Source organism: Eumetopias jubatus, unplaced genomic scaffold (assembly GCF_037043125.1).
Source record: "Eumetopias jubatus isolate StellerSeaLion01/CBP00866 unplaced genomic scaffold, mEumJub1_p1.0 scaffold_8, whole genome shotgun sequence".
Lineage (NCBI taxonomy): Eukaryota > Metazoa > Chordata > Mammalia > Carnivora > Otariidae > Eumetopias > Eumetopias jubatus.
This window is the reverse complement of record NW_028274814.1, coordinates 22,335,204-22,355,793: the sequence shown is the minus strand read 5'-3', so window position 1 is coordinate 22,355,793 and position 20,590 is coordinate 22,335,204.

Genomic DNA, 20,590 nt, shown 5'->3' with positions numbered 1-20,590 from the left:
TTTGCCGGTTGGAATTCTGTAATGGTTTGTTTTCCGAAGAGCAGCTGATTCCGCCACCAAGAATTCAGGCAGTTACTTGCAAAGGCACAGAGAATCAAAGGATCTTTGCAAAGTGTTGGTCCATCAGCCAGTCCTAACATGCGGTCTTGATGAAAGAATACAGTGTTTCCATTTTCAGCCTGAGTTTAATACTTTTTGAAGAGTCTTAGCTCGGAAAAAAGAAAAAGAAACGTGGCAGGCTGGTTTGTGGACATTTGCCTTTGTGTTTCCTTCAGCTGCTGGAGAAGATTCAGAAAGAAGGAGAAATACTTTTCCTTTTGCCCTTCCACAGGGCAAACAGGATTTTGAAACTTGAATGTCTGGGGTTCCCCTTGCCTCTTACACAGAGTTGGGGAGCTTTATTTTGAAAAGAGCTGAACTCTCAAAGGGCGGAGAGGTGCTCTGAGGCTTGGAAATGGGGGATGGAGACAGATAGCAGCACCCCCAGAAGGAAAGGAGTGGCATCTGCAATTAGAGAGGCCCATACTTGGTCTCTGCCTCAAGAAGGCGCCAGACATCTGACGGGGCAACTTGTGGACACTGGGTGGGGGTACTAAGTTCTAAGAGATGTATCTTTGGCACAGCAAAGGATCTTGGGGTTTGGCCTCTGAGGGATGGAGTCTTTGACTTTCAAATGGACCTCGAGTTCTTGGGTGCTGAGCATCTCAGTGGTGACTAGGCTGGACTGATAAACAAGAGACCACTTTCTGGTCTTAAGGTACAGTGTGAGCTGGGGGAGAGGAAAGAATGAGTACATTCCTACAACCTTCGTGAGTGAGGATGTAGTTAGATTTCACTGGGTGTAGAGAAGTAAATTAGCATGATGTTTGTTATGCCCAGAGTTGCAGAGCAGAAATTATCCCTGCTATACGAGTGAGAAAAGTACTAGGTTCTTAATTCCGGGATGTGAAGTCACAGCTTTCCTAAACAAGTTCTGGGGGGTAAAGGGGCCATTAGCAGAAGGTTCCTCAGCTCAGATCTTGGCCAGGCTACCACGCCTGGTGAAGAAAGATGGCCCCCACTCCTGCCTTTGTGTAGCTGCCTCGCTGAGGACAGATGCCAGTGTGGGAGTGGGTCTGAGTCTGTGCTTCATAATCCTTTCTAGTAACTTCAGATAGCCCTGGACTCCCACCTGGAAGGTCCAGTGTGACCTTGAAGGAGTCTCTTAACTCTTTGGTGCCCATTTCTTCACCTTTAAAATAACAGACCTGATGATAATATCTATTATCTTCAGCCCTAAGAAGACTATGGGTTCAACACATACTAAGGATTTTCACAACCATACAACTGATATCTAACATTATTAGGAATATGTACTCTGTACCAGGCACAGTGCTAACTGTCAAAACATTCATTAATTTCATCATCCCAAGATTCCTGAGATGGAAACTATTTTTGTTTCCCTTCTACAGATGGGGCGCTTGGGGGTTTAAAGAGGTTAAGTAACTTGCTGAGGCCACTATGTTAATTGGACTTGAACCCAAAGTCATCCTTTTGTGACTTAGAGCCCTCATCTTTCACGCTTGACTCATATATATATATATATATATATACACACACACATAGGCAATCACAGTGAACAAGGGGAGGTGACCGTAACTTGTCCCGATACATTAGTTCCTAACTATGGGACACTGGCGTCTTTTCCTTTCATACTCCAACCAGATTTTGAGGACAGGGCGAGACCCCTCTGCAGCAGGTTGAAGTGCTTGATGGATTTTAAGTGAACCCCATTATATTTTTATACCCAATCCTTTTTTCTCCTCACTCCCAGATCAATTCAAGGCCAATTCTGAACCACTTCAATCAAAAAGAAAGAATTCCATCTCCTCTCATGGCTTGACAGCAAGTACTTAAAACCACGTTCCCTGGGGTCCATGAAGAAATCATGTAATAACTGTGTTTTATTTCATTATTTTTTTATATAGCAATATCATTTTTTAATAGCTTATGCTTTATAATCTTGTTATGTTCTCGTTACATTAGATTATTGCTTATTATTTTTTCCTGGTTGGGATCATGGTTTTGACTGCCTCAACTCATAGCAACAAAAACCCAGGGCAAGGCTTTCTGAAACACAGACAAGAATCAATCAAAACATCACAAGCTAATTAATGTAATTTGGAGCCCCCGGGAGCAGCTGTATTACAGTGAGTACCACAGTATGAAACTGGTGTACATTAGAAGCATGCTCAAATACGCAGGTTAGCTCTCTCACCAAACCCTTTCTGTTTATTTACACCCAGAAATAGGCATTAATAACCATAGTCAACACTCAGTTGGCACTTACCAAGCACCCGAACTGATTATGTGCTTTACATAGAACTCATTTAATCTTCTCACAAGCCCTGTGAGGTTGGTACTATTATTAACCCCATTTCGGAAAAGGAATTAAGGCACAGAGAGGCTGTATTTATTTATTTAAGATTTTACGTATTTGAGAGAGAGAGGAGAGAGCATGAGCAGGTGGAGAGGTGGGGAGTTGGGGGGAGAAGAAGGTTCCCCACTGAGTGCAAAGCCCAAAGACTTCGAGCTCGATCCCAGGACCCTAGATCATGACCTGAGCCAAAATCAGACATTTAATTAACTGAGCCACCCAGGCGCCTTGGCACAGAGAGGTTTTATAACCCACCTCAGGCCCTATACCTGATAAGTCGGCAAGAGCCAATTAGCAAACTCTGGGCACCTGGCTTCAGAGTTGGTGTTAGCAACATTCACTCATACCTGCCAAATTCAGGGTTATGTAGAGGCTTGCATTCCTTACAGTGCCTAGCACAGTGTTTGTCAGCTGAAACTCAATACCTGTTATTTGTTTGTCAGCCCACTGCCTCATTACAAAAGGGAGTTAGGACAGAAATATTTGTGAGATTGAATGGGAAAAAAATTCAGCAAGTATTCTGTTTTCAGTTGTAACTTTTAATAGTGTGGGAGCTTATGCGCAGGTGACATCAATCAATCAATCTCGCAGGCAAGCAGTAAGAAGATATTGAAATGATGAGTCGGTGTGGGAGGAAGAGCCCCCAGGATTTATGAGAACACAGACCCTGGAGCCCCAGGGAGAAAAAGGCAAGTCAGTTTCTTGGAGTTGAGACGGGGCTGGAAGCTGTCATGCTTGTGAAATGATGATTTCTTCAAAATCAAATCCCCCAAAACCAAATCCGACCTACCCCAAGTTATTATGGCAAAGAATGGTCATAATACACATTATACATTTGGTGAGTTCAGTGTAGCAAATTTCTAGAGTTCTCACTCACCAAATAGGAAGCTGGTTTGGCTATTTGTTGAGATGGGGATTGGATATACACAATTAGAACTCACAAAGAGGGGCGCCTGGGTGGCGCAATCAGCCAAACGTCCAACTTTTGGTTTTGGCTCAGGTCCTGATCTCAGGGTTGTGAGATCGAGCACCGCATCAGGCTCTGAGCTCAGCACAGAGTCTGCTGGAGATTCTGTCCCCCGCTCTCTCTACCCCTCCTGCTGGTGCTCTCTCTCTCTCTCTCTCTCTCAAATAAATAAATAAATCTTTTAAAAAAACTCAAAAAGAGATACCTGGCTGGAAAATTTTAAAAAAAGCTGACAATGCCTATAACATAAAGAACATTGAAACCTAGAGAAATTGATGGAATCATCTAAGAAGATTTTCCGGGAAAGTAGGGAAAGAGGAGAGCTCTGGACTCAGCTCTGAGATAGTGGTTCTCAGACAAGCCTGCATCAGGAGCACCTGGAAGGCTGTCAAAGGATGCTAGGTTTCACCTCCCCCCACACCCCTGGAGTTTCTGATTCATAGTCTGAGTAGGGGGTTGGGAGTGTAAGAATTTGCATTTCTAACAAGTTCCTGGGTTATTGATTCTGCTGGTCAGCTGAGTGGATACTACTCTTCCACTTTGACCTTGACTTTGCTCCAGGCACCCTGGCCTCCCTGCTGTAGTCTCTACTCTTCAGGCTCTCTAGCCCCAGGGCCTTTGCACTTCCCTCTGCTTGGAATGTACTTCTCCAGATATCAGGAGGAATCAAGCCAGCATCTTTTTCAGATCCCTGCTCAAATGTTACCTTATTAGTGAGATCTTTTTTTTCCCCCCTTTTTAGTAGAGAGGAATGGAAGGAAGTTTTTTTTCCCCATAATTATATCACTCAATTCTTTACATGCTCCAAATCACAGTGATCTATGACCATCTTCCTTAAAAATGGCCATTCCTCCCACTTGCCCTCCTGCTACTGCCCCTCTCCCTAATCCTTTCCCTGTTTTTTTCTCTATTGTCCTAATCACCTTCTAACAGACTGTATACAACTTACTCACGTATGTGCTTTATTACCTGTCTCTCCTGGGAGAGCAGGGATTTATGTCTGTTTTGTTTATTGCTGACTCTCCTGAGCCTAGAACAGTCCCTGGCACATATTAAACGTTCAATAAATACTCATTGAAGGGATGAATAAAATGAATGAATGAACATTCTCAGATGAAGAACTGTGGTTTTAAGAATCCTAATTCTGATGGAGGCACCTGGGTGGCTCAGTGGGTTAAGCATCTGCCTTCTGCTCAGGTCAAGATCCCGGGGTCCTGGGATCGAGTCCTGAGTTGGGCTCCCTGCTTATCGTGGAGTCTGCTTCACCCTCTCCCTCTGCCCTTCCCCCTCCCCCAACTTGTGCTTGGCACACGCTTTCTCTCTCTCTCTCAAAAAAAAAAAAATCTAATTCTGATGGACACCCTTCCTAACTGGTTGCCTCCCTATCAAAAATGAAATACAAACATGTTGCTCCATCCTGAAAACACCTGCTCTTGGACCAGGGGTAAAGCGCTTGCCTGGGTATAAATTCATCAGTAGGTACTGGGTAGGGCTGGGACACGGCAGGGCATGTCCCTATCTTCTTTTGCTGACCACCCTCTCCTGCCTGTGCAGCCTCTTGCCTGCTTGCCACCTCCCAGTGGGCGAGAAGCACATGCAGGTCTCCGACTTGCTCACACTGCGCTTCTACCCAGGAGGCCTCCCTCCCCTCCCTTCACCCATCACCCCTCACTCTTCACACTCACTTTCTGGGAAGCCTTCCCAGAGGCCCCCCCCTCCAGCAGAGCCCACGTGTATCTGTATGCGTAGCACTTTATCATCTGTATTTGCGCATGTGCCTGTATTCATCACTTTACGGGCAATTCCTCACAGGTAGAAATCATGGCAATGCTTTGTGTCTTTTTGTTTTCAGAACTGTGTTTTGTTCCAAGTCCTCCAGATGTATTAATCTGTACATGGTGTATTTAATTTTGCTTTATCACTTTCTTTTGGCCAAGCATTGTGATAATTGCCCCATAGATTTTTATAATTGAATCCATCTTGCTAATAAAAAACAGGAGAAGAGCCTGTGGTGGTCGAGAACAGCGTTTGACCAGTGTTTATAAGCAATTCCATATAATTGTCTTAATAAAGGCGGCCCAAATTATGGCCACTCTGAAACTGTCTCTCATAAATGAGCTTGGGCCTTTTGCGATGCTACATGCCAACGTCAAAGCCCAGCTTTTCTGGAATACCTGCAGTATGTTCTAAAGATTCCTGTGCTTGTGGAGGCCTAATCAAAACACTTAATAACCCAGCAGCTGTAATTTCTATCTTAAAATGGTTGTCCTTCCATCTCTCCTTTTAGTGTCTACCTAGTGACTCTAAATTTTTCTGGTGTTGGCTGGCAGAAGCCTAAGGATTTCCCTTTGTTTATCTTCTTTCACCTTCTCAAGTATGTTTTTGAGAAGACCCCCCCTGGGTTTTTGTCCTATCCTACCGCTTTCAGCGCCCCCCCAAAGCCAAAACAAAGCAAATAAACATTAAGGTCAGAACAGCTGATCCTAGGTAGAGGCCAGGAGGCCGGGGGTAATTTTGGTCTTGAGTTCAGTAGAACAGGGGATATACAGTGGAGAGAGAGGAAAGTATCTTCCAAATCTTCAGAGAATGGCCCCCTGTGCCCTTTACAAAGAAAATTCCCTTGCAGATGGTTCTCACCTAAACTAGGACTAGCTACTCATCATCATCATCACTATCTTCATCGCTCTTCTTTACCAAGTGGTGCTGGGCACATCCCGTGTGCCCTCTACAATCCTCACAACGACACAGCACGGTGGGTATGATTCATTCCCGGTGTGCAGAATCAGAAACTGAGGCTCAGAAACATTAAGGGACTTGCCAAAGGTCCACACCCAGAAAGAGGCAGATTTGAATTGGAGTCTGTCTTCCAAGTCTCCAGCGTGTTCTGTCCACTGAGGCTTAATTTTGAGCAAAAGCAGAAATTGGTCAATGAAGGACTCTTAGATGAGATCGGGTGCGTTCAGGGTGGTATGGCCATAGACAATGAAGGACTCTTAGGAAGAAGCGTCTTGGGATGGTTTCTAGTGGAGTGGAGTGGATGCGTGGAGGGGGAGCTCGAGGAAGGAAAGGGAAGCAGGAAGCACCAAAGATAATATTCAGCTATGGGATGTTTTTGCTGATCACTGCCCCTTGCTGACCCTGGCCAACAAAATCATCCCCACCCTAAGCAGAGCTCTGCAGACACACGGGGGTATTTTCCGGTAGGACCAAATCCAATGATGGGCACAAGTGAGTCACTGCTGGCCCCCAGTTTGCTAACCCGACATAATTCTTGGTATATACTATTACAGCAGTTATTGAAGAATTCCGTTTTCACCATGATCCTTGTGGTTAGTACAGTCACATCTCTGATTCTGCTCCTCATCCCTGTAGGGCTTTGAACGGGTCAGCTGAGTCTTGGGGCAGGGCCTTCCTTATCCGTCTACCTAGCAGGCTGGGACTGGGATTAGAGTCCACTTTCCTGCCCAAAGATGCCGAGAGCAACAGTGTTGTGGTTAGGGGTGCAGACCAGGAAAAACTAGACTGCCTGGTTTTGAACCACAAGTCAACAACTTACTGTTGGGTCACTTTGGGCGAACGAGTTCTAAACTTCTCCCCGGTTCCCACGTATAGGTTTCCTCTGAGGATTGCACTGCGTAATGTATGTGAAGTTTTTGGCACGGAGCATGTGTTTAATAAAACATACGCTGTTAATATTCTTACTTGCGTTATCTGCGTCATCCAAAAGCATGAAATCTGTCAGCTTTTGTGTCTGCATAATGCCCCTTTGCCCACTATGTTAGATATTGATTCTTGGTTGAAGCCCTATACCTAAGTGTCGTGAGCTTTAATGAGTTCCCAGGTGAGCTAAGCCCCTGTAAATAAATCATAGGAAATATCCTTGCCCTAAATAATTGTGTCCTGAATTCCGTTCCTTTCCTCTGAGTACATCGCATGCCCTCTCCCTGTAGAGAGTGTTCAACTCTGCTCATCTGTGACTCACTTAAGAGGGATTCAAGTCCATTTACGGAGCCCATGACTTTGCTCACCTGTTGAGGGTACAACGTTTGCTTTAAATGGATGCCCCTAGGAATGACGATCAGTCACAGCATTTACTCCTAAAGGGTCACTCCATCTCATCCTCAGATGTGGGGTATAGCATATCCACACCCACATATGGACTTCTGGTTCCTTCTGCCGGCTCAGACCCTTATAGCCCCAGGTCACTCAGCAAGTTAGTGACAGCAGCGGTGAAGTGAGGCAGAGCCTCCAAAATCGTATCCCATTTCTTAGGAATCGAAATTCAATTTCATTTTATGTAAGACAAATTCGGTAGTGGGAAGGAGGAAATGAGCCTGATTTTCATAAGTTTGTTCAATCTCCAGTTCAGTGGGAAAGCCAATGGGGGTTCCAGACTAGACAAAACCAAATGCCCTGACTGGTCCCTTCTGGGACACTTACAGTGCCTGCCCAGCTATGGTCCTGTTCATTATTCACAGCCACGAGCTGAGGGTCCTAGGCTTCGATCAGCGCCTCTGCTGGACAGATGAGGAAACAGGTGCTGAGGAGTTCCTAGCCATCGCCAGGGCTCCCAGTGAATTTGTGGGACATCCCGAATTAGAATAGACAGCTTCTCACACTAGGTCATGAGCACTGCACACCGATATTTGTCACCTAGCAACCCATATCTGCATGGGGCTGTTGCTAGATCAAATATTTATACACTCATAAGTTACTTCCTATTGTACTGAGTTCCTCATAATACAAAGGTATCTAAGATTCTTTTTCTTTAACTTTTGCTGTCCTTCTTCAAAAAGTATTTTAAATAATAAACCAAATAAGCATTCAGAAAAGTACAGAAAATAAAGTCATGACTAACCACCATTAAGATGGAACATTCGGCCTTATTGGCTTTAGACTGCCTTTTTTTTTTATTGAGATATAATTGATGGAGAATATTGTGTAGGTTTGTGGTGTCCATCAGGTTGATTTGATACATTTATATTTTGCAATTTGATTACCGCTATAACACCTCTATCATGTCACCTAAGTATTATTTCTTTTTTGTGACGAAAATAATTAGAATCTAGTCTCTTAGCAACTTTGAAGTTTATAATACAATATTGATGACTGTAATCACTATGCTGTGCATTAGATCTCCAGAACTTACTTATTAACCAGTTGTAAGTTTGTGCCCTTAAACAACATTTCCCCCCTTCTCCCACCTGTCAGACTCTGGTAACCATCAGTCTACTGAAAGAAGACAAACTTCTTTAGATTCCACATATAAGAGGCATCATACAGTATCTGTCTTTCTTAGTCCAATTTATCTCACTTAGCTTAATGCCCTCAAGGTCCATCCATGTTGTTCCAAATGTAGACTGACTTTCTTACTGAGAGAGAGGGAGAGAAAGAGAGAACCAGAACCACACCTCTCAATTTTTCTCTTTCCTCCTTAGGCTGAGGTTCTCCTAAAGTTCCTATATATCATTCCCATGATTGTTTTGTGCTTTGATTACATATGGATGTACAGCATGAACAGCACACACTGTTTTGTGTGTTTTTAAACCCTACAGAAATACAACCAAACAGATTTATCTTTTCACCAAAGATAAATCATGTTTTTGAGATTTATCAATATTGGCACATGTAGATTTTGTCCATCCAGTTGACTCCATTGTACAAATAGACCACAAATTATTTATCCCTCTCTTCCTACGGAGCAAGTTTCTTCTAAGTTTTCACTATTACAGTTGGCCAGAACCTTTGCTCCTACTGTTTCCTCTGCCTCACGTGCTCGCCTCGTAGTTACTCGTTCATTCAACAACACTCTCACAATGTTCACTTGATTTGCTCCCTTATTCCTGCGGAGTGTTACTCAACTGTCACTAGGATTGCCAGATAAAATACAGGACACCCAGTTATATTTGAATTTCAGGTCAACAAGGAGTAAGTGTGTAGTCGAAGAATGTCCCAAATATTGTATGGGGCATGCTTATTCTTTTTTTGTTTGCTTTTGCTTTTGTTTTTTGAGAGGGAGGGGAGGGACAGAGGGAGGGGGAGAATCTCAAGCAAGCTCCACACCCAGCACGGAACCCGATGCGGGGCTTGTTCTCACAACCCTGAGATCATGGCCTGAGCTGAAATCAAGAGTCGGATGCTTAACCGACTGTGCCACCCAGGTGCCCCTGGGACATACTTATTCTTAAAGAAAATGCACTGATAATCTGAAATTCAAGTTTAGGGGGGTGTCCTATATTTTTATTTGCTAGCTCCAGCAGCCCTAATTGTCATGTTGTCAGTGAAGCTCTCCCTGTCCATCCTATTGAAGTTTTTAATCCCCTCCCAACATTTCCTATTCTCTTTATTTTTCTCCATAACACTTATCACTCAATTTACCTGCCATATATTTTCCTTACTTAGTTTGCTTATTTTGTGTCATCCTCCCCTAGAACATAAGCTCCCTGAAGGTGGAATTTTTGTTTCTTTTGTCATCTGCTATATCCGTAAAGATACATGGGACACAGTATGTGCTCAATAAATATTTGCTAGATGAATGGATAAATGAATAAAAGCATGCAGAGATCATAGATGTCACCTTAGCACATGTCTGAGAACTTCTGCAGGATAAACACTCAGAAATGGAATTGTGTTTTGCAGGCCATGTGTCTTCACCAGGGCTTGCGAATCTGCTCTTCAAAGTGATTGAACCAATTTTCATTCCCATCAGTCATGTCTAAATGTCCCCATTTCCCCATATTTGCACGCTTGCTTCTCTCTCTCTCTCTTTCCCCTTCTCTTTGAAAATACAATAACTTTAATTTTGTAGCAATAGTTAAAACCAGCGTGAAAACATAAATTTCCCAGTAGTGATTTACAGTTTGTGAATTCATAATTAATGGTAATCGTTAATCCAAAAGGTTTCAGATGTCCTTAGGTGCTTATTTAAAAGACGGCTTAGTTCTTATGGATGTGAAAACAATCCTAAGCCATGGTATCTCTCATGTAAGAAAACAAAAATTACACAAACCCATCACTACTGCAGGGACACTGAAAATGCCATTATACACATTTTGAAGGAAAACCACCTTACCATTATTATTTTTCAACTAAAAAGAAGGAAGTCTTGGCCAATAACCAGTACTAAGCAAAGCTATGAATGTTTTTTCCTGCACATGGTTCAGAGCCCTTCTATAAAAAGGAAGTTCTACAAATGAATGCAAAGAGTTGATGGGGAACAATAAGCCTTTTGTAATCCTAAATTCATTTCATGTTATGAAAACGATCGCCATGAGGGTCAAATAAAGAAGAATATTCTCAGTCATCTTCACTGAAAGCCTTAGATAGCCAGGAATTTAAGAGACTGACTACTGGACCAGAGACGCTCTCAGTCCCCCAAATGCAAGAAGATGTATTTTTTAACATCTCCATATGCAGAAGCCTCAAAATGCTCCATAGTTTGGTAGCATCCCAGGGAATCTTTAGGGATTATGCTGGCATAGTATGTAAAGCAGGGTGAGAAATGTTGCTCTTTCTGCTCACATATGTAGGGGCATCCGTGTCCTCAAAATGCGAAGGCACCAAAACAAAGAAGGGAAACTCTCTGGACACTGAAACTGACAGCTTTCATTTTCTTCACTCTTCTTTCACACAGCTCAGCTTTCCAAGATGAAGAGGCACCATTTAAATACTTCCCATTTTTGGTTTTCCTTGATTTTTCTTGATGGTAAGTAATTTCAATTCTGGAAATGAACCTTTATATCATGGAAAGGAATGCAACATTTAAAAGGAATGCAAGACAAATAATGAGACTAAAAAGAAGCTCCTTCCATAACCAGGGTTGGTGAGGAGAAATTGGAACGCTTATGCACTGCTGGTGGGCACGTAAAATGGCGCCGCTGCTGTGGAAAACAGTCTGACGTATCCTCAAAATGTTCAACATAGAGTGACTATATGAGCCACTCCTAGGTCTAGATCCGAGAGAAATGAAAACATACATCACACAAACACTTGTGCGTGAGTGTTCATAGCACCATTAGTCACCACAGGCAAAAGTGAAAACAACCTAAATGTCCCTCAACTGATGAATGGATAAACAACGCATGTTTCCATCTGTATGCTGGAATATTAGTCAGCCAGCCAAAGGAATTAAGAACTGGACAGCTACACGTAAAGGAATGAAACTGGACCAGTTTCTACACCATACACAAAATAATTCAAAATGGATTAAAGACCTAATGTGAGACCCAAGACCATAAAACTCCTAAAAGAAAACATAGGCAGTCATCTCTTGGACATCAAACTTAGCAACATATTTCTAGATCTCTGTCCTCAGACAAGGGAAGCAAAAGCACAAATAAAACAGTGGAACTACACCAGATAAAGTTCTTGCACAATGAAGGAAACTATCAACAAAACAAAAAGGTAACCTACTGAATGGGAGAAGGTATTTGCAAATGATAGATCTGATAGGGGGTTAACATCCAAAATACATAAAGAACTTATACAACTCCACACCACAAAAACAAACAATATGACTATAAGATGGGCAGAGGATCTGAATACACATTTTTTTTTCAAAGAGGACATACAGATGGCCAATAGACACAGGAAACAATGCCCAACATCACTAAGTTATCAGGGAAATGCAAATTAGAACCACAATGAGATATCACCTCACACCCATCAGAATGGCTAGTATCAAAAAGACAAGAAACAAAAGTGTTGGCGAGGATGTAGACAAAAAGGAACCGTCGGCCGCTGTTGTAAATTGGTGCAGCCACTATGGAAAACAGGTTCCTCAAAAAACTAAAAACAAAAAGACAATACTATCCAGTAATTCCATTACTGAGTATTTACTCAAAGAAAATGAAAACAATTCGAAAAGATACATGCCCTCTTGTGTTTATTGCAGCATTTACAATAGCCAAGCTGTGGAAAAACTGAAGTATCCATCCATAGATGAACGAATAAAGAAGATGTGGTGTGTGTACGCAATGGAATATTACTCATGCATAAAAAAAAGAATGAGATCTTGGCATTTGCGGCAACAGGGATGGACCTAGAGGGTATTATGCTACGTGAAATAAGTCAGACAGAGAAAGACAAATACCGTATGTTTCCACTTATATATGGGATTTAAAAAAACCAATGAACAAATAAACAAACATATACACACACAAACTAAGCAGACTCTCAAATATAGAGAACAAAGTGGCAGTTGTCAGAGGGGAAGTGGGTGTGGGGGGAATGGGCAAAACAGATAAAGGGATTAAGGACTACAAACTTTCGGTTATAAAATAAATAAGCCACGGGGGTGAAAAGTACAGCCTAGGGCAAAGAGTCAATAATATTGTAATAACAGTGTGTGGTGACAGATGGTGACTACACTTGTCACGGTGAGCACTGAGCCCTATATAGAATTGTCGAACCTATATGTCATACACTTGAAACTAATATAACATTGTATGTTAATTATACTTTAATAAAAAAATAAAGTGAGGACAAAGGGGCAAAAAAAGACGTTAAGGACCGAAACATGATACAACATGGATGAATCTTGAACACATAATGCTAAATGAAGGAAGTCGGTTACCAAAGAATTTTTTATGGTTCCATTTATATGAAAAGTTCAAAATAGACATATCTACCTATAAAGATAATAAATTGGTGGTTGCCTAGGGTTAAGGGGCTGGGGTGGGGGTGGCAAAAATTAATGGGTACACAGTTTCTTTTTGGGAATGACAAAAATGTTCTAAAATTGATGATGGTGATTGGTTGCATTATTCTGTGAATATACTAAAAATCCCTGAATTGTACACTTTCATGGGTGAATCACAAGGCATGTGACTTGTTAGCATCCAGCTTTCATTACGGCCACTATACCCGGGTTCTAGTGAATGTCTTTGGTCTTCTCTGCTATTGGTACTGGAGGATTCTATTGTCCTAAACAAAAAGTCTGGAGACAATCTTCTCAAGTACACAAGTCCCATTTATTTATCTAACAAACATTTATTGAGATCCTACCAGTCAGACACTATTTTTAGTATTAAGGATATAGTTAGTGAACAAAATATATTCCCCCCCCCCCCAATTCTCTGTCTCTGTATACATGCAGCTGAATTTTGACACTTAGTGGGGGCCTAAAATGTCATGTGGTGGACCCAACAGTTAGCACCATATTAGTATACAAAATAAATCACAGTGTTCTTGACAAGGGTGTTCACAGGACCAATGGATTCAGAACATAAATGATTTGCTGTGTCCAGTTTCATGGGCTACGTTTTAAGATGAATGCTTGCAAATTTAGCAATGTCAACAATTAGTATGAACAACGAAGACGGGGAAGCTCTCAGCGCCAACTTCACTGGCGGAAGAGATGGCGAAGGTGGAAGGTGGAGAGCTGTTCCCAGGGAGGGCAGGTGTGTTGCGCACTGGTGCCCACAACCAGGACCACTACGTGGGGAGGGGCCGGACTTTACCCTTGGGAGGACTCAGAGCTGCTAATCCAGGGGAAGGCTTTCTTGTGAGGTGGTGGGCAGGGGTCCTGTCACCGAGAGTGTCCCTGCAGAGGCTGCACACCACCTGTGAACGTGAGTGGTAGGAACCCCTGCTACCTGGAGGGGCATCGCTGGACTCCTGACGTCCCTCTGGCTCTCAGAATCTGGGAGCAAACCGCACCAATCAAGAGCTCCAGCTGGCTGGTTGGCTCAGGCATGGGGGTTCCCAGCACTAGTAGTTCCTATTTAGAGAACAAACACAACATTGCCAGATTTTAAGCACCACTGAAGCCTGGGCTTTAAGAAGTAAACGTTATCTGGAATGGTGTTGGCTGCAAGTAAATTAGAAATGCAAATCTCTCCAAAATAGAAGCGTGCTGGCACCCTCTCTGGCTGCCTAGCCTGGCTTGACCCATCCATACGTGAGCCCTGGAGTCCTTAACGAAGTTTCATCCCGTTCTCCGGCTCCAGTGGACTATTTCAGGAAGCCCCTCTCCCAGCTCTGCCATCTGAGCCTCCTACGCCAATCTGCCCGGTCACCGCCATAGACTGTTCGCTCTGGTTCTGCTTTTTGCCTTCTCTCTGTGGTACAGCCTCACTTCCTGAGGCTGCCTTCATCCAGCCCCTATGCTTCACTGCTCCTTTGGCTCTTGGGGTTCAGCCCTGTCTACCCGCCTCTGGATTTTGTGGATCATAGCCCAAGCCAAGGTCTTTACGCCCTGGAGGGAAGGTCCAACGGGTGTGTGGTTGGCACTCATTAGCCCCATAATAGTGTCATTTATTATCTACTATGTGCTAGACACAAACAGTGTATAATTCATTTAGTCCCGGTAATGACATTTCAGAGCAGATGTTATGCCCATTTTATAGAAGAGGAACCTGAAGGTCGGAGGCTGAGTAACATGCTCACTTCCTCCATGAGTATAGAACTAGAATCTCATCTTCTGTCTGCCTCCCAGATTCACAGTTTTTCCCTAGTTTTGAGTCAGCACCGCACGAAAACTATACCAGATTTTCAGTAACTATTTGTTGATTATTTCTTTTTTGGCCATTTGCTTATTTTTAGGGGATGAAGAAAAATATTCCACTCATTAAAAAAAAACAAAAACAAAAACAGGCCATGATCTTACGACTTTTACATAAACAGTGGCTGAGCACATTTCACATGAAAGCTTTCTGCTTGAAAGATTTACTTTGAGGTTTTTATACTTGGATAATTCTAAGTAGGAAAAAAAATTGTCTCTGTGGGTTTACAGAAGTTTTGGTTCTCAAAGCCTAATTTATGAATGAAAGTAACGAAGTTTTCAGGATAGCAGGGATGACTCGTACTTCCTGACACAGACTCTCATCACCAGGAATTGGCTTTCCTTTGATGACTAACAAGTCAGGTGATGGCCACAAACGTACGCAGTACCAAACGTGGTAGGGAGAGCAGCTCCTAGCTGTGCCTCGCTCAAGATGTGTAAGTTCGGGATGGGTGAGGGGGTTTAGGCGCAGATTGTTGGGAGAGTCTTCAGTTTTACCCGATTCCTTTCTCTTGCTATATATTAATACTCTTTACAGATTTCATTTAATAATAAACACACACTGCACTTTTGTTCCCCCTAGGGAGAAAACAAACAAGCAGACACCAAACCCAGAAACGAAAGGTCAAACTCCATGAAACAGCAACTCTGAGCGGAATGCAGATGCACCATGGCGGGCTTCCCCATTCCACCACTGGCAGGGGGGATGCAGATGGACGCTCTCTCCACATCACCAGGCAGTGAGGACGGGAGATCCCGGCCAGTGCCAGACAGCACCACTCACTGGGCAGACGGCTTAAGCTGTGTAATCCCTCAGTTTTATCATCAGTAACATGGGGACTCTGGAGACCTCACAGGGCCGCGGAGAGGATCAAATGAGGTCCACGTGTGGGAGTCCATAGTGAACTCTATAGCATTGCAAAAAATGGTTACCATTACTTTAGTCAACAGACTCTTTCCAGTGGGGGGAATTCAACTGACATGCGCTTAAAATAAAATTGCCCACAACAGGTTCTCTTCCCCATCACTGGTTTGTTTTTCTCCTTTGTACTTATCACTTCCTAAAATGACCCATGTTTTCTTTATTCGCCCATTGTCTGTTTCCCCATATTAGGTGATTTCCCCGAAGACATGGTTTTCATCTGTTTTGTTCTCTGTTGTGTCCCCGAGCCTTGAACAGTGCCTGGTATGTACTGGGCTCAATACATTCACACTGAATGTACGAAGGTCAAGTAATATTTCTAGTCTAAATAATCCCCATGCTAGCCCCCAGCTCTGATATCATGAATAAAATGTCACAAGACCATAGTTTTAGGAACTTGAGCTTTGGAAGAAGGATTTAATAATGGTTTATTCATCTATGCATAAATTTTTCTGAGCATCTACTATGTACAAAGCTTTGGGCTAGGCAGTGAAGGAACCCTGCTGAGTGTAGGTCATAATCAAGAATATTATAAAATATGGGACACCTGGGTGGCTCAGCCAGTTCAATGGCTGCCTTCAGCCCAGGTCACAATCCCAAGGTCCTGGGATCAAGCCCCACATCCAGGCTCCTTGCTCAGCAGGGAGCCTGCTTCTCCCTCTGCCTGCCACTCCCCCTGCTTGTGCTCACTCTCTCTCTGATTAAAAAAAAATACATTATAAAATAAAGCAAGATGGGCTTTGTAAAAAAAAAAAAAATGATGTCAAATACATATTGAAATGACAAGTACCCCTAATTCCCAGGGATCATTCTATTTGATGTCTTCACAGCCCATTTACAGACATCTTTGCTTTTAGTGGCTTCTTTTTAGATTTAAGAGGTTTGTTTTAATTCCCAGAGTGACATCTGGTTGGATGCTGAGGGGAAGATACTATATTCTCTGGTCTCTTCCACACCCACTTCTAAAATAGTTGCAATTACTGGAGCTCTGTGGGTTTAAATGATAACCCTAGTGAGTGTGGTTGATGCGCAAAAAAGTTCCTCAGCAGAAAAGGTTAAAAAGAAAATCCCTGTTCTCATGTGATGACTTTTAAATGAGCCAGTTGTCTGTGACTTTGTTTATCCTGCAGTTGGGTATCGTTTTACTCAGGAAGCTGTTCATTCATCATTCTCCTAATGAGTTAATAAGTAACCAGACACCCGTATTTTCCAATTATGTGCCCCACTTTATTTCTGGGCAGTGACAGAAAGAACGGTTTGAAAGGAAGGCCCAAGAGGGAAAGAAAACTTAGAAACAGTTCAGAACTTTTAGAAATACGTTTGCGCTACACAGATTTCAAAGAATAACACATTATCACTGGATTGAGGGTATAGAAAATGCTTCACATGCAAAGAATAACACATTATCACTGGATTGAGGGTATACAAAATGCTTCACAATGGCATATATATACAAAAAAACACCAATACATTTTAAAAGTCACAATTCAGTGGAAGAATACCCATTTTGGAACCCAAGTAATTTTTTAAAATTTTGGATTGAAACTATGCTCCTACATGAACATCTGACCTGACGTATGAAACACAATAGGGACCGTGAAGGAAGCCAATGAAAACTCTAGAAACTACCCCTCCCCGCCAAGGTCCCACATCTGTCCTATCTCTCAGAAGAGGAGCAGGATCTGCAAAGCAGTAAAGAGTTCACATCAACAGAAGAGGAGCAGGATCTGCAAAGCAGTAAAGAGTTCACATCAACTCTTCACTTCAAGAGTGAAGAGATTATAGAATCGCACCAAATCTTTATGAAACCAGTTAGATGAAGAAAATCAGGCCTGTTAGCACTTCTCTAACACTCGGGCATTTTTGTGGCGGAAGCAAAACTATGTAGCTACTGACTGAATGCTATCCTTTCCATCCAAATGTGTAGGCTTTGTTAGGACAATACTGCAATGCTGTCCTCAAACTATGGTGAAGCTTTTTATCAAACATCTGCAATGGCTCCTTCGCATCTCGCCTGTCCTCACACACTCCTGCCCGATTATTTAGCCAACATTAAACTCTTTCTTCCAGGAGGCAGACATTTAAGGTGATTATAGGATTTCTTTCCAGGGCATAAGAACCTACAATACAATCTATCCTTTGGTGGCATCCTAATTTGAGCACATTCTCAGAACACGAATTTTAATAATTTAGATATGTATTGAAAAACCACCATACCTAAGTATTTCCTTGACATTAGCAGGAAGTCAGAAATTCAACACTGGGTTCGCCTACGGGAGCATTCTATTTGAGGCAAGTGCCCTTCATTATTATTCCAAAGTTTTTTTACACCCATTGTTTGTCTGGGCCTGGGAGCCAACTTTTATATTCAATGCATAGTGTTCTTTTTATCTTTTTAATCCCTCTGGAGCTTTTAGAATGGGACCAGGTATGTCCAGGTGCTCCCATAGCAGAGCAATAAAGAACATTTGAGAAATTCTTCCTGTGTGTCAGACACTGGGCCAAGCACTCTATCTACCTCAATTCACTTAATCTTTGTTCCATTTTCTAGATAAAGAATACAGTCACAGAGCTTGTGAGAGCCAGAAGTGAAATTCAAACTCAGACAGTGTGGCTCTAGGGCCCTTACTTTATTCCGTATTGTTTCTCATAGCAACCTCTGCCTCCTTATATGTGAAGAATTTAGGAATTTTATATGGTGACTGCTATGAATTGTGTTCCCACTGCCCCCATTCATATGTTAACGTTCTGACCCTCAAGGTGTTGGTATTAGGAGGTGGGGCCTTTGGGAGCAGATTAGGTTTGGATGAGGTCATAAAGGCGGGACCCCCATGATGGGATTAGTGTCCTTACAAGAGGAGACTCCAGAGACCAGAGCCCTCTCTGCCACATGAGGCTCTAGGAAGAAGGCGGCCATCTGCAAACCAGGAAGAGAGTCCTTACCGCGTACGAACAAAATCCACTAGCACCTTGATCTCTGACTTCCCAGACTCCAGAACTGTGAGAATAAATGTGTGTTGTTTAATCCACCCAGTCTATGGCATTTTGTTATATAGTAGCCCCTCCTGCCTAAGACAGTGACAATTCATCTGTCTACCTCTGATACTGATGATGTGCAGAGAAGAATAAATAATCAAGGTACCATGAAAGTAAGTAGGTAAACAATGGTCTTTAAGATCAATGTGAATACGTGTATTACAACAAATATTAAAGAATTGTGCAGAGCCAGAAAATTTGCTTGAGACAATGGAGTCCAACCCTTTTATTGAATAGAAGAAAGTAAATCCCAGAGAGCTTAAGTGACTTGCCCCATGTCACAAAGAGGTTAGTACAAGGAGTAGACAGATGGTTGTCTATTTTGTGGGGTTAGAGAAGATTATTTTCTCTCTATAAGGTAAGTGGACTCTGCTTTGAAAATAAAAAGCTCTCATTCTCATCCTACCTAGACTCAGAGTAGTAAGTACGATTCCTGTTTCATTATTCTAATGGCAAGATCCCACCACTTCTGACTAGAAAAAGCCAAAATATGAGATGCAGTTGGAATCATACGATGCTAGTTAAAAATTATTTAGAAACCAACAAGTTCAGTGCTTTTTAATTTTTTTCCCTTTCTCTAGAACATAGTTAGTAGAAGTGAATCATTACAATGAGAGCTGTGACAGAAATGTTGACTATTTCTGCCATGTCTGTCTATTTATGACTTCTTCAAACTACAGTAATTGTCAGTAATAAATAGACTGTATTCAAACAGCAGGACTGATTTGTTATTCAGTATTATAACTGACTGTGAGTAGTTCATTCTTTGGTTAAATTATGCTCATCAAAAGTGAGAAAATGGGAGGAAATAAAATGCACTCCATCTATAATGATAACCTAGGGTAATCACATATTTTCTCAAGAGAAATAACGGGGAATAAACACCTTGGACACAGAATAAATAGTATGGTGTAAGACTAGAGCGGGAAGTCGTGAGTGAAGATTTCCAGGGACAATCTTATCAAAAATGTCCACCTGTTTGAATTTTAGAAGCCTCCACACACGGTTCCTTGAAGGCGATATTTAACTAACTCAGGCTTTCCCTTTCACCTCAGGGGAGATGAGACGTCCACGTAAACCCATGTACGTGGGCATAAATACAGTGTACACGTAAATACATGGCTTCCTTCTTCAGGTATCTGCAAAACCTGAGGCCAAGCTAAAATGTGAAGGAACACAGCATACCCAGCCACCGGACAGGTGTTCCTGAGCGTGGACCTTTCTGCTTCCAAACTACCAGTATCACAGCTTCAGATCTAGGTCCGGCAGGCTGGCCAGGGACTTATTCTGATGAAAGAGAAGAAGGTCCTGCTCACACATGCACACTCATGCACACACATAAATACAGACACACACATACATGCAAATCCAAACCAGGAGTTGTTAGCACCACACCATGTACCCCACACCGGGCTTTGGTGTGGGGTAAATGTAAATGTGCCAACCTGCTTAGACCATAAGTATATACTTTTTATTTTTTAGAGAGTTTTATTTTTTAATTTATTTGAGAGAGCAAGCGAGCGAGAGAGAGTGCGCACGCATGAGAGCGGGGTGGGGAGGAAGGGGAGAGGAGCGGAGGGAGAGGGACAAGCAGACTCCATGCTGATCTCAGGACCCTGAGATCATGACCTGAGCCGAAACCTAGAGTCAGACGCTTAACCGACGGAGCCACCCAGGAGTCCTAAGAATGTACTTTTTTTAGAAGCAGCTATATCCCATGTATGCCTCACACGGAGTTCAAGGTCG